General features: G+C 40.5%; 1 protein-coding gene across 5 annotated transcripts in view; it reads right to left on the minus strand.

Annotated features, from left to right (window-relative positions):
- Positions 1-13,870, minus strand: part of LOC128738603 (zinc finger protein jing homolog) — a 151,500-nt gene that overhangs the window by 28,898 nt on the left and 108,732 nt on the right. The window lies entirely within an intron of this gene.

Consider the following 13,870-nt stretch of genomic DNA (forward strand, 5'->3'; position numbering starts at 1 on the left):
CTTGTCAATTCTTTAGTCAGTTTCTTTAGTCTGCACGCAGCAACCCCGGCTGTTTTTCGTTTATTCTGGGGGCGCCATTTTAAGAAATTGCGTGGAGCGACAAATTTGCAAGCGCCGGCCCTGTACCGAAGAATATATTACCGTCAAAGACGACTATGGCATCTATTGTTTATGTACTTTAGACAATAAAACGCTCAAAACATGTAGGAATCTAGATTATTTGAAGTTTAAAGTAAAAACTTAACTCATAAACTCAAGACGCAAAAATCTTGCAAGTAACCTTGTATATGGGGTAACTTAGAACATAAGGCAAAGCTTAGGTGTTACATTCCGTTATCGAAACTTGACCTTCTGTTTTATGCGACAGTCTTCTCAGCAAGCTGTTAGAATACAGGACAATTGCGGGGCCAGTGCTATGATCCTTTTGACTCTAGCAGCCTCTCCTAGCCGAGATTTAAACCTACGGCGACTGGTTTATCAGACCAGTATCGTACCTCGAGACCAATTGGGAAGCAACATTACAACATATGTATTTTTATTTCTTTCTATACTGCCGCTACTCGCATAACAACCCCATTTTCAATATAGTTTCCTATATAAATGGGACTATTATGCGAGTAGCGGCAGTACAGTTCCGTGCAATAATTTTTTAACCCACTTTACAAGTTTTGGCTTTTAGAATTTTACGACGACGATATAAAGCGCTAGCGATACAAGGGATTCAAAAAGAATAATCAACCCTGAATACTTGAATCTGTCTAATGGTGTCGGAATGCTCAGAAACTGAGTGTCTGAAACTGTCAAGATTATTTGTTATTCCTTATTCTTCCTATTTCTTCAACACATTAAATATCATAAATGAATTTAACTGTTTATTTCGCATGAAAACTGAGTGAAAAAATAACAAAACTTTTAAAAACATCCCAAAGAGTATGGATGCTTCACAATGCAAAGTTGATATATAGTCTCATTCAACAAATAATCAAATAAATTATGAACTAGGTTTTCATAATAGATTAAGTTGACGATTTTTATTCGTTTATTTTATCATCCAACAAAAACAGTTAAAAACTTTTTTTCTCGTGAAGACTATCAATGCATTAGTAAGAGACATAATTAAATTAAAATCTGCCACCGAGTAACACAACTCGAATGCCCAATGCCAGTGTTTCGTAATTATTTATCTCAACACTTCCGTATCCAAACCGATTGTTTTAGCCCTACCAGATTTTTACTTACTGACGTAAAAAGGAAAACCACCTTCGCACAAACCAATAAATTATCTAACTTTTCCACAGAAACCTATCGTAATTAAAACCAGTACAACTTGTTAAATGGACCAGAAGGGTGTGTTTTTCTCCTGCTAGCCACGCGCTCTAGGACAGCAAGCGTTTGAAAATCGATAAACCCGTCTGGACTTTAGCAGCGCAACCCCGGAGAGCTTACAACAACAGCGCTCAGCATACAACACCCGGCGAGTCTGTCTGAAGATTTCCATTGTTTTGCTTGGTAGTACAGTGTCTGCACGAAGCACTTTAACAGGCGTCGCGACGCTATTATGTGCCACGACCACGAGACACAAACCAAACTAAACTAAACCAAACTGAACCGCGGGCCATCGGGGGCCAAAACAAAACTGATAATCCGGTTACACTTCTTTAGTGTGCAATCCATTCGCGGGTTGTTGCTCTCGTTAATCGAGGCGCACAGACCGAATCTTGATAAATGCTCCGACATGCCTCGCACCGAACTGCAGTCTCGGCGCGGCGGCGTGTTTCGGTTGGTGTGTGGCCGGCCCCGGCCGGTTGCGTGCTGTTTGGCAATTGTCGGTGGTTGAGTTTGAAATTAGTGAGCGCTGGAATGTGGCAGACTAATTAATTCAGCATTTCAGAACCGTAATGTGTATGTATCTTGCTTGCAGCAGTTGCAATACATGGCATTATGGCATTTTGGTTCGGGTTTATTCGCATTCGATCCAGTAAATACCTACATAGTAAATATATAATCACTGAGAGACGATGCGGTATTACGTTTTTACGTTCCGTTGCCAAATCATAAAAGATATGCAACTTTCCTAACGTATTCATACACCTTAAGATTCCATTTCAGGTCATTAACCGGATGACTCAGTCAGCCCGGCTTGAACATGATAATCGTGGAAAAAAACACAACAGCCATCGTCATCCAAATATCTAAATCAGCGATCAATTTAAATACCTGCCATCAATTTGCGTTTATTCGGTTGTGAATTCCTCGCCAGTCAACGGACATTTTTTGCCGCTTCTATTCGTGCTCATCTATTTCGTTCGTTCTATTCTAGTGCTGCGGCCTTCTTGTGCTTCTCTCAAGAGTCCGTTGATCCTAAGACCTACTAATGGGCTCGCATTTAGACCGTAGCGTAGCAGACGAAGGAGATCTGGAGCTCGATGGACATGACCGACCGGGATGCGTCCGCAGCAGAACCGTTTGACAGCAGCAGCCAGCAGCAGTGCGAGAACGGTCTGCAGACAGTTTCACGTCAACCTTGGTGTCCCCGCTGACCAGGAACCGGTTTTAAAATGATACTTGCTCTCAGTCTCCTACTTCGCTTGTTTTCAACCCCGTCCACCACTGATGGCTCCGCACCGATGGATGCTTGCACCTTCAGGTGAGGAGGTAAGCAGGTAAGTCGGTGGTTCGTTCGTTAGTTTTTTTTCTCATTGCCTGTAGCTTTCCTCTTCATCGCATCACGTCGTAAACGGTTGTTGTTGAAGCTGTTTTTGTCGATGATGGGCTCAGCATTTCTTTCGGTAGGGTTTCCTTCGAACATGTAGCTGAGTGGTGGAAAAAAGTGGGTTATTGCGTCGTTAGTTGTTTTCTCACAGATCCGGGGTTCATCGCTTGTCGCGGAGGTAATGATGTTTAGTGGTCAAAATAACGATTGCTTATCATGGCAAACGAGATCACAAAAAGGCGATCACTGTGCGGGCAAGATTGCTAGAACTTTGATCGATAACCTGTTAGATTTAATCAGCTAATTTTGCAAAATTTCAACAATTCAAACTGGAAAATTAAAATTTAGCAATTTCGTGGTTAAACCACAATGCCTAACTCTGTCGAATTCTTCGAATTCATAGAGCTACAGTAGGTAAAATAACTCTCGTATTTATTAGCACATATCTTGCTATTCTTTTAAGCAGGTTGGGCAGACCACAAGATACCACACGATTTTGAAGATGGGATAGGTAATTTTTCGTGTACCTTGTAGTAATTTGGGGCCACTGCTATTTTGAATTTATATAAATGAGGCATCTTTACCACTCAATAGAGGCAGAAGGCTTTTTTCGACTTGAACATTTATATTGTAGTTCTCACATTTTCGGAGTGAAAATTTATTAGAATGGAACAGGTGAAGGATATTGGAATAATTCTTCATGAGACGAAGATATTCTTGCTGCATTGCGGAAGTTAAAGTCTTCAACATCTGCTGGGCCTGATGGAATTCCGTCTATTGTGCTAAAAAGATGTGCGAAAGCCTTATGTGCTCCACTGAAACTAATTTTGAATCACTCACTGTCGCAGGCGACATTTCCAACGCGTTGGAAAAAGTGATAAACAAAATATAGCAAATTATCGTAGAATTACTTCCCTATGCGCGGGTGTCAAGTTCTTCGAAATATTAGTAAGCAACGTACTGTTTCGAGAGGCCAAAGCGTATATCTCATCTAACCAACATGGATTTTACTCAGGGAGATCGACAACAACGAATTTAGTACAGTTCACATCGCATTGCATTAGGTTCAGGAGCTCAAGTAGATACCGTGTACACAGATATAAAAGCGGCATTTGACAGTGTAGACCACTCTATTCTATTGGCAAAAATTGAGCGACTTGGTGCATCACCCGCTATAGTACAATGGTCTGCAAAAATTGGAAGCCATGAATCACAAAGTTTTACCAACCGCTCGGGTGTACCACAAGGGAGTAATCTGGGGCCATTACTATTTTCATTATTTTTTAACGACGTCTGCTATGTAATACCATCAGGTCGGTTTCTTATTTATGCTGACGATCTAACGACTGTATCGAGCCACAGCATCATCTCAACGATTTCTACGATTGGTGTGCTCAAAATCTGCTGATCCTGAGCGTGGCTAAGTGCGCGGTGATCTCATTTTCACGTAGAAAAATCCAATCCAATGGAATTACACTATATCTGAAGAGACAGTTAGCAGAGTAACGGTAGTTAGAGACTTAGGCGTACTCTTAGACACTCAAATGACCTTTAGAGACCATAATTCTCATATAATTGGTCAGGCGAATGGAAACTTGGGTTTTATTATTAGAGTTGCCAAAGGATTTACTGACCCATATTGTTTACGAACACTGTATTTTGCCCTTGTTCGTTCCATACTGGAAGCATCAGCCGCTGTTTGGAGTCCATACACAGCTGTTTGGTCAAACAGGATTGAAGCAATTCAATCAAGATTTCTGCGTTATGCATTGAGAAGCTTACCGTGGCGAAACCCAATAGAATTACCGCCATACGTTGCACGCTGCCGTATGCTACATATGGATACCCTAGCTAAACGAAGAGACATATGTAGAGCAGTTTTTGTGGAAAAATTACTGACATGCGAGATCGACCCCTCTTTTATCCTTGCACAAATTTGCATTAACATTCCGCCTAGAAACCTGAGATCATGGGAATTTTTAAGACTACAATACCAGCGCACTGAATATGGACAGAACGAACCCGTAAGGGCGATGTGTGAAGTTTTCAATAAATGTTATTTATATTTTGACTTTTCCATGACCAGTGTTAGTTTTAAAAATAGATTAAGAAGATTATTTAGCTTATAAGTTTTGTGAATTTGTATATTAGAAATGTCTGTGAACCTTGTGATATATGTAAACATTTATTGTAAACGTTCAAAAGAAGATGGGGTTTTTATGCCTTTTTGAGAGTCTATGTTAGATTTTTTCAAAAAGGCTTTTCCCCATCCAAGTAAATTCATGGAGGCCTACTTGGCCAGATAAATAAATAAATAAAAATGAAATGAAATGAAATGAAATGAGAAACTAGTCTTGGATTCATATTTAGGATTACCAGTGATTTCAATGACCAACTTTGCTTCAAGGTACTCTTTAGCATGATTGTTCGTTGGACACTGGAGTTTGGAATTGTTTTTTGACACCTGCGCGCGAGACTATCGTTATGGAATACTAGTTGGAACTCAAGGATTACCTAATCCGAGGAATACTCTAACGATGGAGCAGTTAAATGGCCTAGACCTAACCAACGACATTGTCAGGCTCGCAAAACGGCGTACTGATATGCAGAAAAAGCTAGATGACTTCTCCGAGAGCTTCTAGGAAGCAGGCCTCACAGTCAATGTTGCCAAGACTAAGTCTATGGTAGAGAAGACTGACAAACCGTATCGCACGAGAGAATACCTATGCTGTTCAACAACGAATTTGTATGTATATGTGCCTAGCTCCGGGTAGCAGTTGAAGTAAAGCAGAATGTGATCAAGCGGGAAGAAATGTGTGAGTTTTGTGCTTCTGGCTACGAAACCAGAAAAGCTCACGCGTGAGTCTTTCTGCATAGGCTAATATAGATTAAAATAACGCTCGCAGTGGTCAAACCTTCCGACAAAACAAAGAAAAGATGCTGGAGTTTGAAGATACATCGCGCGCCTAATAAGGGGGTTGTGCAGTCTCCTTTTGTCCAGCGCCTCTATGGTTCAAAGGTACATTAGTACCAACGAGTCACATGCCTTGGCGGGTGTTGTGGATTCGAATCCGGTTATAATCTCAAATTATAGCTTGGTTCGACCCATGCACCTTCCAGCATTGGGCAAAAGGTAGAAGTCGCCAGTGATGGTAAAAACTCATGGTTATCCCATAAGTCACCAGTGATGGTTTTCGTATTCTACTAGGACGCTCCAAAAACTTCAGTAAAAATTTGTATGCAGGGGTTGTCGGAGCCGGGAAAGTTCTTATGGTGGTTTGAGACCACTTCCTCCTCTTTAAGGGGGGGGGGACTCCCATACAAATGAAACACAAATTTCGGCAAAATTCGAGAACTAATCATGCAAATGGAACCAAATTTGGCATGTGCAGATTTTTGGAGGCAAGAAATGTTTCTATGGTGGTTCGAGATCCCTCCTCCCTCTGGGAGCAGCTTCCGGTTGCTTTCCTGTTACCTTACAGAAATTAAAGATTATTTTTATTGCCAGCCGTTCCCTTACGTTGAAGGGATTTTACCGATTCGATCCCATTTTATCAGCAGCACAATTTTTCACGATGGTGAATGATCAATTGATTAAAACCACATTAAAAAAAATAATTACATGTTTTCACTACACTTCCAATAAAACGGGAAACATGCGGATCCATACAGAATTATATTATAACCGAACACTACACTGTAGCGCACTTTTCCAACACATATTAAATTCGCCTAGGTTTAATCGTTTAGCCGTAAAAAGTTTGCGATCTGTTGGGGCAAGAAACTTTAGTCATTTTCTCTGACACACTTCCCTAACACAGACATCAAATTGGTCTAGGTTTAATCTCGGTCGTAAGAAATGTTGCTGGGAAGGAAAATTTTGTCACTCTCTCTAGTGTACTTCCTAAGCAAAGACATCAATCAAATTGGTCTAGATTTAATCGCGACGTTAAGAAATCTTGTTGAGACGAGGAGGCTTTGTCATTTGCTTACTTACTTCCCAAGCACAGATATCAAATTGGTTTATAGGTTCAAACGTCGCAAAGAATCTTCGACCTATTGGGATGGGAAGATTTTGTCACTCTTTTTTTAAACACGTTAAAACTATGATAGCGTGTTTCACACCCAATCACGAAGCGAGGATTGCTAAGTGGACAATGTTCCATTATTTCCAATTTTTCAATAGTGCGCACTTAAAAATCAATGGTTTTCTTTATTGGTGTAGATGCGTAGAAGATTTTCCGATCGATAAAAATATTTAAAATCGATCTGGAATCCGCTAAGCTATTAGCGCTCAAAACCTATCATTTTTTCCTGAAGCAAGCATTTTTTGATTTTTTGGAATGACACCCTATCCCGCACCTTGCCGTTAGATGAAGTCCTACATCAAAAGTTTTCCAAGACAGACTTCGCAGTCAGCTGTTAGAGTACAGGACAATTGTGGGCCTAGTGCTACGTTCCTATTGACTAGCACTCGAGATTCGACCAGTTTTCGTTGGACAACGCTGACATTAATCATCCCGAATACCCAATCAACCAATCAAATAACATAAAAATTTTAAAAAAGAAAGAAAAATAGTATTTGGCAGTAGAAAATATCTCGCGTTTCCAGTCAAAGCGATTCGAATCGACACACATCTATAGGCACAAAGGAAAGCATCGAAACAGAAATGCGAAGAAGCAAGAACAGACCCAAAGAGAGAACACAAGATAAGCGATAATTTCAACCTGACTGGGGGGGCCAACGGAGGGGGCCAGCTGCATGTCGTGTCGACACAATGCGACCCCTCTCGGAAAGGAATGAGACAACGGAAGAGGTATGTATGTACTCGGTTTTGTAGAATGAACCGAAACGCAACGGTGAAACGGACTCGCTTCGTGACCTTGGCAGTTTAGGTACATTGACCGCTTCTCTCTGCTTTCATTCGTTATATTTTGGAGGCTATTCTGCCAATTTCCAGCGTTCGTCAATATTGCGCTCACGACCACGAGCCTTTCGATGGTACGATTCTGCCATAAACCTGAGTAGCACACCAACTTCTTCCACTCTCTTTCGAGTGCACTTGCATCGGTGTGTGACAACAAACGAAAGTGATTTCATATGTTTTGGCAACAAATTAGTATCGTTCGTGAGAAAACTATTACAAGATTTTTTTTTTACGATAAGCAGTTATGCGCAAAAAATATCATGTGAGCAAGCCATAAAACTAAACGATAGCGCATAACTTGTCGGAGTACGATCTTACCCGAACGGACGATCGGGTGAGATCGGTTGGCATCGGTCAGTGAGAATCGATAGCCGAACTTGAACGATACGAAGGCCACCCACCGTACGTACACACTGACTAACTGGTTCGTGAGCTGAAATTTCGAACATAACGATAGTGGAATGAAGACAGGTGCTCTTTGAGTACTACAATTCCTTGCGTTGAATCACTGCACAAAGTATTCGTTAAGTACCTATAAGTTGCAAGAAATGTTTACACACCCTAATGATGGTTACTCGTTACACATTAACACAGCACGTTTCTAATGAATGAAAAACAAATGCGACTGCCGACGACGACCTCGAGCGAGAGGCACAGCCGAATGGAGCAGCAAACGAAGTAATGCCGAACGCGGAAATCGCGAAAATACTGCCCGCGCGTTTGCTAGACGGGTTATTGCGATCTCGCTCTAAAATTCCGAAACATGTGTTCGGCTACGTCTTCGCCGTCATTCGGTTCAACAGAATGGTATTTGCTGAGTTCCCTCATACAAACCGAGATCGGAGATCGGTGAGTTACCCAGGCATATCATATGATTTGCATACCATTCCTCTGCCCGGGAAGAGGGTAGTAATAGCTTGAATGCTAATGCTTTATACACGAACACAGTCGTAAACGAAGCAGAACACTCTTGCAATCATTGGGCAAATTTTAAATCACATTTGGAGCCACTCTCTCATTCTCTTTTTTTCCGCTCGCTCTCGCCTCATTCCAATACTGTGTGTGTGTTTGTGATTGTGAGAAATTCTTCGTTACATAAAAAATGTTTATAAGGAGTAACAAAGAGGGAGGGGGTGGAGCAGTTGCTGCCCCTTGCCTAACCCACCACTACTGTTTTTCTTTTTGAACTCTCGCCCCTTCACCAAAGTTGCTGTGCTCTTCCGTAATATTATAGCAGCAGACGAGCAGACTAAACGTGCTTATTTATGTTCTTGGCAGCATTTTTTTTCTCGCTGCTCTCAGGTTAAACTCGCGAAGCCGCGAAGGGTGGTTGTGGGGTGGCGAACATTGGAACAGGCGGCCCTATATGCGCTTCTTTCCTTTTGTGCACTTTCGGTTCGATTCATTTTTTTTCTGTTTCTGTTGGTCAGGCCAAGCTGTTTTCCGCTTTTTCTGCAATGAATTGAGACAGCACTTTTTTAGCGCAATGAAATTTTATCACCATCGAAACGTGACGGCTTGGGTTTACTGTGAACTGTGACTGTGTGCTGTAGGGCCTGCCTAATAGAGAGGTTGTTGATTATGTGATTGCAAGGCCGGGAGGAGGCTGACTGGTGCGTGAAGGGCTGCCTGCCGTCAATTGCTTACCGAGGCGTTACTTGAAACTATTAACTGTTTGTTGGTTATTGCCATATTACAGCATAAAAATTATTGCTCTACTTTTTATGTGCTCAAAATTAATATTACACTGTATTAAAGCATGCTTCGAGAAAATATCGGCTGTCAATGTCATGCTATCTTTGAAAGAGTGAATTTTATGGTTGTGAAACAGCACCAGTCGCGAAGTCGAATGTTTTGAGAATAGTTTCACACAATAATACTGAAAATGTTTTAGACAAACTTGCGAGTAGACCAACCACGTTTATCTTGACCTTTAATGAGACTTCCTTACCAAAGAATCTCAAAAGAAAGAGAATTTGTAAATGATTCTTCAAAAATAATTAAGAAATAGAGTTTATGGTGCAAAATGATCTGCTTTTTGTCATTTCCGCGCGTTGAGACTATCACCAGTCGATGTCTCGTGTTTTTTACATACATAAGAAAAGTCACTTTTTACCCCTTGGAAATGTTGGTTCTTGGCTGTATAATAATTTACTATTATTAATAATAGAAAGACTACTATTTACTATAAGCCTGAGTAGTAATTGATTTTATTGACAATAGGTATTGAGGTAATGTTTCTAGGTTACATTCTGTTAGCGATAGATAGGAATTGACTTAACCCTTTATAAGGCAGTGGCAATTATATTGCCACCAACAAAAATTTTTTATTTTGCTTCTATAATTATATTGATGTCATTATCGACGCAAAACAAATATTTTTCGTTGGTGGCAATTTTATTGCCACGGCCTTATAAAGGGTTAAAGTAAACAATACTTAAAAACCTAAATACATGTTTCTACGTCACTACGTTGACGGTCGTTCTGACAGCTGACGTTCTGCTGGAACAGAATAAAGTGCTAAACAGAATGATGTGTTAACGCGTCCGTCAGCGTTATTCTGACAATGCTCCCATGGCTTTACTGTCAAATTGACGCTGACGGATGCGTTGACGCAGCATTCTGTTTGGGCCTTAACAGTTCTCCCGTTACACTGAACGACAAATTAAAGCGGATATTTGTTTCAACAGGAAACAGTGGCATCAAAAACTTGTTTTTTGGTCAATTTTGTCACTGTACAATGTTGCAAAGAGAATGAAGTGCGAAAAGGTACATCCCAAGCAACAATATGAGTTTTATTGTACTCTTATGGTGATCTTCAAGACCAATTTTGGTCTTAAATGCCATCATACGAGTGTGATAAAACCCAAATTGTTACTTGGGATGACTGCAATTCTCTAAAGATGCAACGCATTCTAATGAATAAACGTTTGATTTTGCTTAGATTTACATCATCATATTAGACTAAACCTCGTGTTTTTTAGTCTTGACCTTGAAATGTGGTCAAGCATATGCTTGATAAAAGGAGACTGCGCAACCCCCCTTATTAAGCTAGCGACATGAGTTGGGTTATTTTTAGACACAAATTGTGCCTCTTCCTTCGTCTACTGTAGAAACCACTGACCGAGAAGTTTAATCTAACCTTGTTTTACTGGCGGGACGACGACACTATGCAGGCCCTTGCGACTTACAAGGTACTGCGAGTGACGCTGTTCGTCTGTCAGCGTGTTAGCCGCGATTCTAAAACCTCGTGTTTTTTTAGTGTTGACCTTGAAAGGCGGTCAAGTATATATTAATATTTTTTTGAAACGGTAGTTCTACAATTGATTAAGGGACGGTAGGGGAAAGTAATGAAGAATGTTTTGAATGGAGAGGAAAGAGTGGAAAGGTGAGGGGGGAGGCGTATTGGTAGCTACGCTTAACAAGTTGTCTTTGTGACTCCTTCCTTTTGTCCAATGCTGGAAGGTGCATGGGACGGAGGAAGAGGCACAATTTGTGTCTAAAAATAACCCAACCCATGTCGCTAGCTTAACAAGTGGGGTTGCGCAGTCTCCTTTTGTCCAGCGCCTCTATGGTTCAAAGGTACAAGTACCAGCGAACCACCCCCCCTCACCTTTCCATTTTTTCCTCTGTATTCCAAAAGTTCTTCATTACTTTCCCCTACCGTCCCTTCGTCAATTGTAGAACCACCGTTTCAAAAAAATATATTGAAATGAACTGACACCTGAAGGTATTTTTTCTCTTTGAACACGAAAATTGGTCGTGTTTGAAACGAATGTGTGATGAACTTCCTTCCAACCATGTCAAACCCAGGCAGTACTTCAATCAAGTATCCGCATCCATGACACAAACTACAAATTGGCTACAAGTTGCAAAAATCATACTCTGCATTCGGCATTGTACCGCCGTGAAAAAAAGTTGATACAGCGACATTCGCTGGTGTCATTCTTTCGAACTTTAGCAGCTAAGCCCTCAACTACAATTTGATGCGATTGATTTGATGCGAAAATTATTTTCAGCACTCGCTGTTGTTCCACCGTAAAGAGAAGTTGACACAGCGACATTCGCTGATTTCATTCAATAACACATTAGCAGTCTTGTCGCAACATTCTGTTGTGGTGCACCTTCGTCAAGATTACTTTGGTGCTGTAATCCGTTGCTAGCGTCAGTGAACCGGTGCAAGAAAACTGAATGGACAAACGTCACTTGTAAGCAACTGAGAGCATTTTTGTGATCTATCTAAAAATTGAATCTATAAACTAGTGACTAGTGGATTTCTTTGCTTTAAAAATAATTCAATTTATATTTGCCTTGCCTCTAAAACTAGTATAAATGTTTTGTGGTGCAAACGATATGTTGATTGAAACAATCGTGGTTTTATAGAGAAAGTAAGCCTACAGTACGATCTGTGAATGAATAAGTACGGTCAGGATAGAATTAGCCAATAAAGCAGAATTGAGCTAGTTACGAATAAGGAAGCTGGAAAAAGACACTAAACGTAAGTGCTACGAAAAGTTATTATTTCATTGTTCTGTTATAATGAATTCAAACGTACCAAAACTTAAAATTATTGCACCTTTATAACAACTAATTATTTCTTTTGTTATACGATAGATATTTTTTAACAGCGTCTACATAAACACACGTTGTTAAAGAACCAGAAACTTGTCTTTCTGTTGCGATAGCAACAAGTCTATTACCAGTAATTCAATGAAAAAAGTACTATCGAAATTTCAGAAGGGTGCTGGATGGGTACGGCGGGTCTTCGTCAACTTTCCAGACATATCGACAAGAAAGCAGCATTATAACCAATTTGGATGCGAATTACAGTCAGACATTCGAGGAAAATATTATGTTAGAAAATCACTGTTTTTCAATACTTGTTCAAAAAATAGAAGTCCTCTTGGTTTTTCTACCAGTTTTGAGTATTACGAAGAGAAGCTTGAGTATGACGAAGAGTAACTACTTGAAATTTTGTGCTGTGATTCAAACTATTTCCACTCTTTTTATAGTAGTTGGGTAGCTATTGGACAGGACTCAAAGAATACATGCATAGATTTTTGTAAATATTTGCTGTCTGTCCATGATAAACGAAAGAAATCTCGCTTATGGTGAAGTGAATTTTCGTATGACTAACTCCCGCTGGAGCTTGAAAAATTGTTCCACAGAGGAATGTAAGTTCCGAAATATTTTTCAGGCTAAATGAGTATACATGTACAGGCAAGATGTGTCAGATTTATCTGGTGTAAAATACTTGAGTACTTGTGGATTAATTCTTATAAAAATTCGCGATAAAGTCTGGATCGTGTTTACGTATGACGAAGAGGGTTCGTAACCCTACTCCTATTATGTTTAAGCTTGTATACTTGTTTCTTTTCTGATGATTTTCGACCCGTATTGTTCAATTTCTATCGTTCTATCTGAAATCCAAAATACCTATTTCTAACTCCAACGAAATGGTATAATTTGTTCAAAGTTTCCTTTAAATTAAACCTAGTAGAAAACCGATATGATGATACCTAATCGTTTTACAACATTTTTATATAATAGCAGTATAATCGCAAAAACTGTTCATAACGGCCGTTTTCAGCTCGATCCATACCGTGAGTTTCGTGTTACGGCAAATCATTATTCCATTTTTCACACATTAAACTAACATGCCGGATTAAACACCCAGCGCTATTATTACCCACTGCAAAATGCTTTCGCTGCAAAGACACGCTGCAAACAGCACCAAACAACCTTTAATTACTTTTCTCCACTTTGGTTATGCAAATCAACAATCGCTACACACCAACAAGAAAGTAAAAGTTCTTCATCATTTCCCAACCCACATTCAGCACAAATTCCCATTCCTTCCATGTCCGCCGCGTACCGTGTAGTACCCGCGTGCCTGCCTGCTGCTACCACCAGCCGGGCACTGCATGCTAGCCACCGGCCCTGGAGAGAACCTACCCGTTTTCCACCACCGGTCTCTGGTCGTTCGTAGCACACTACTCTGCTGCCATTCGCAACACGAAACTACACAACCATTAAGCCATCCTCTATTAGCTCGAGTTAGAAGCAAAATTACACATCATAAAAACGTTCTACGGAATTAATTGGTCACTTCCTGATCCTCGTTTCGCCCCTGAACGTCTCGCCCACCGTGCTATGATGGTGTATTCCATGCCAACAACCGGCGGACGGGGAAAGGAAACTTTTGTATTCCATTTCCGACACTTCCCGC

This window comes from Sabethes cyaneus, chromosome 2, assembly GCF_943734655.1.
Source record: "Sabethes cyaneus chromosome 2, idSabCyanKW18_F2, whole genome shotgun sequence".
Classification (NCBI taxonomy): Eukaryota; Metazoa; Arthropoda; class Insecta; order Diptera; family Culicidae; genus Sabethes; species Sabethes cyaneus.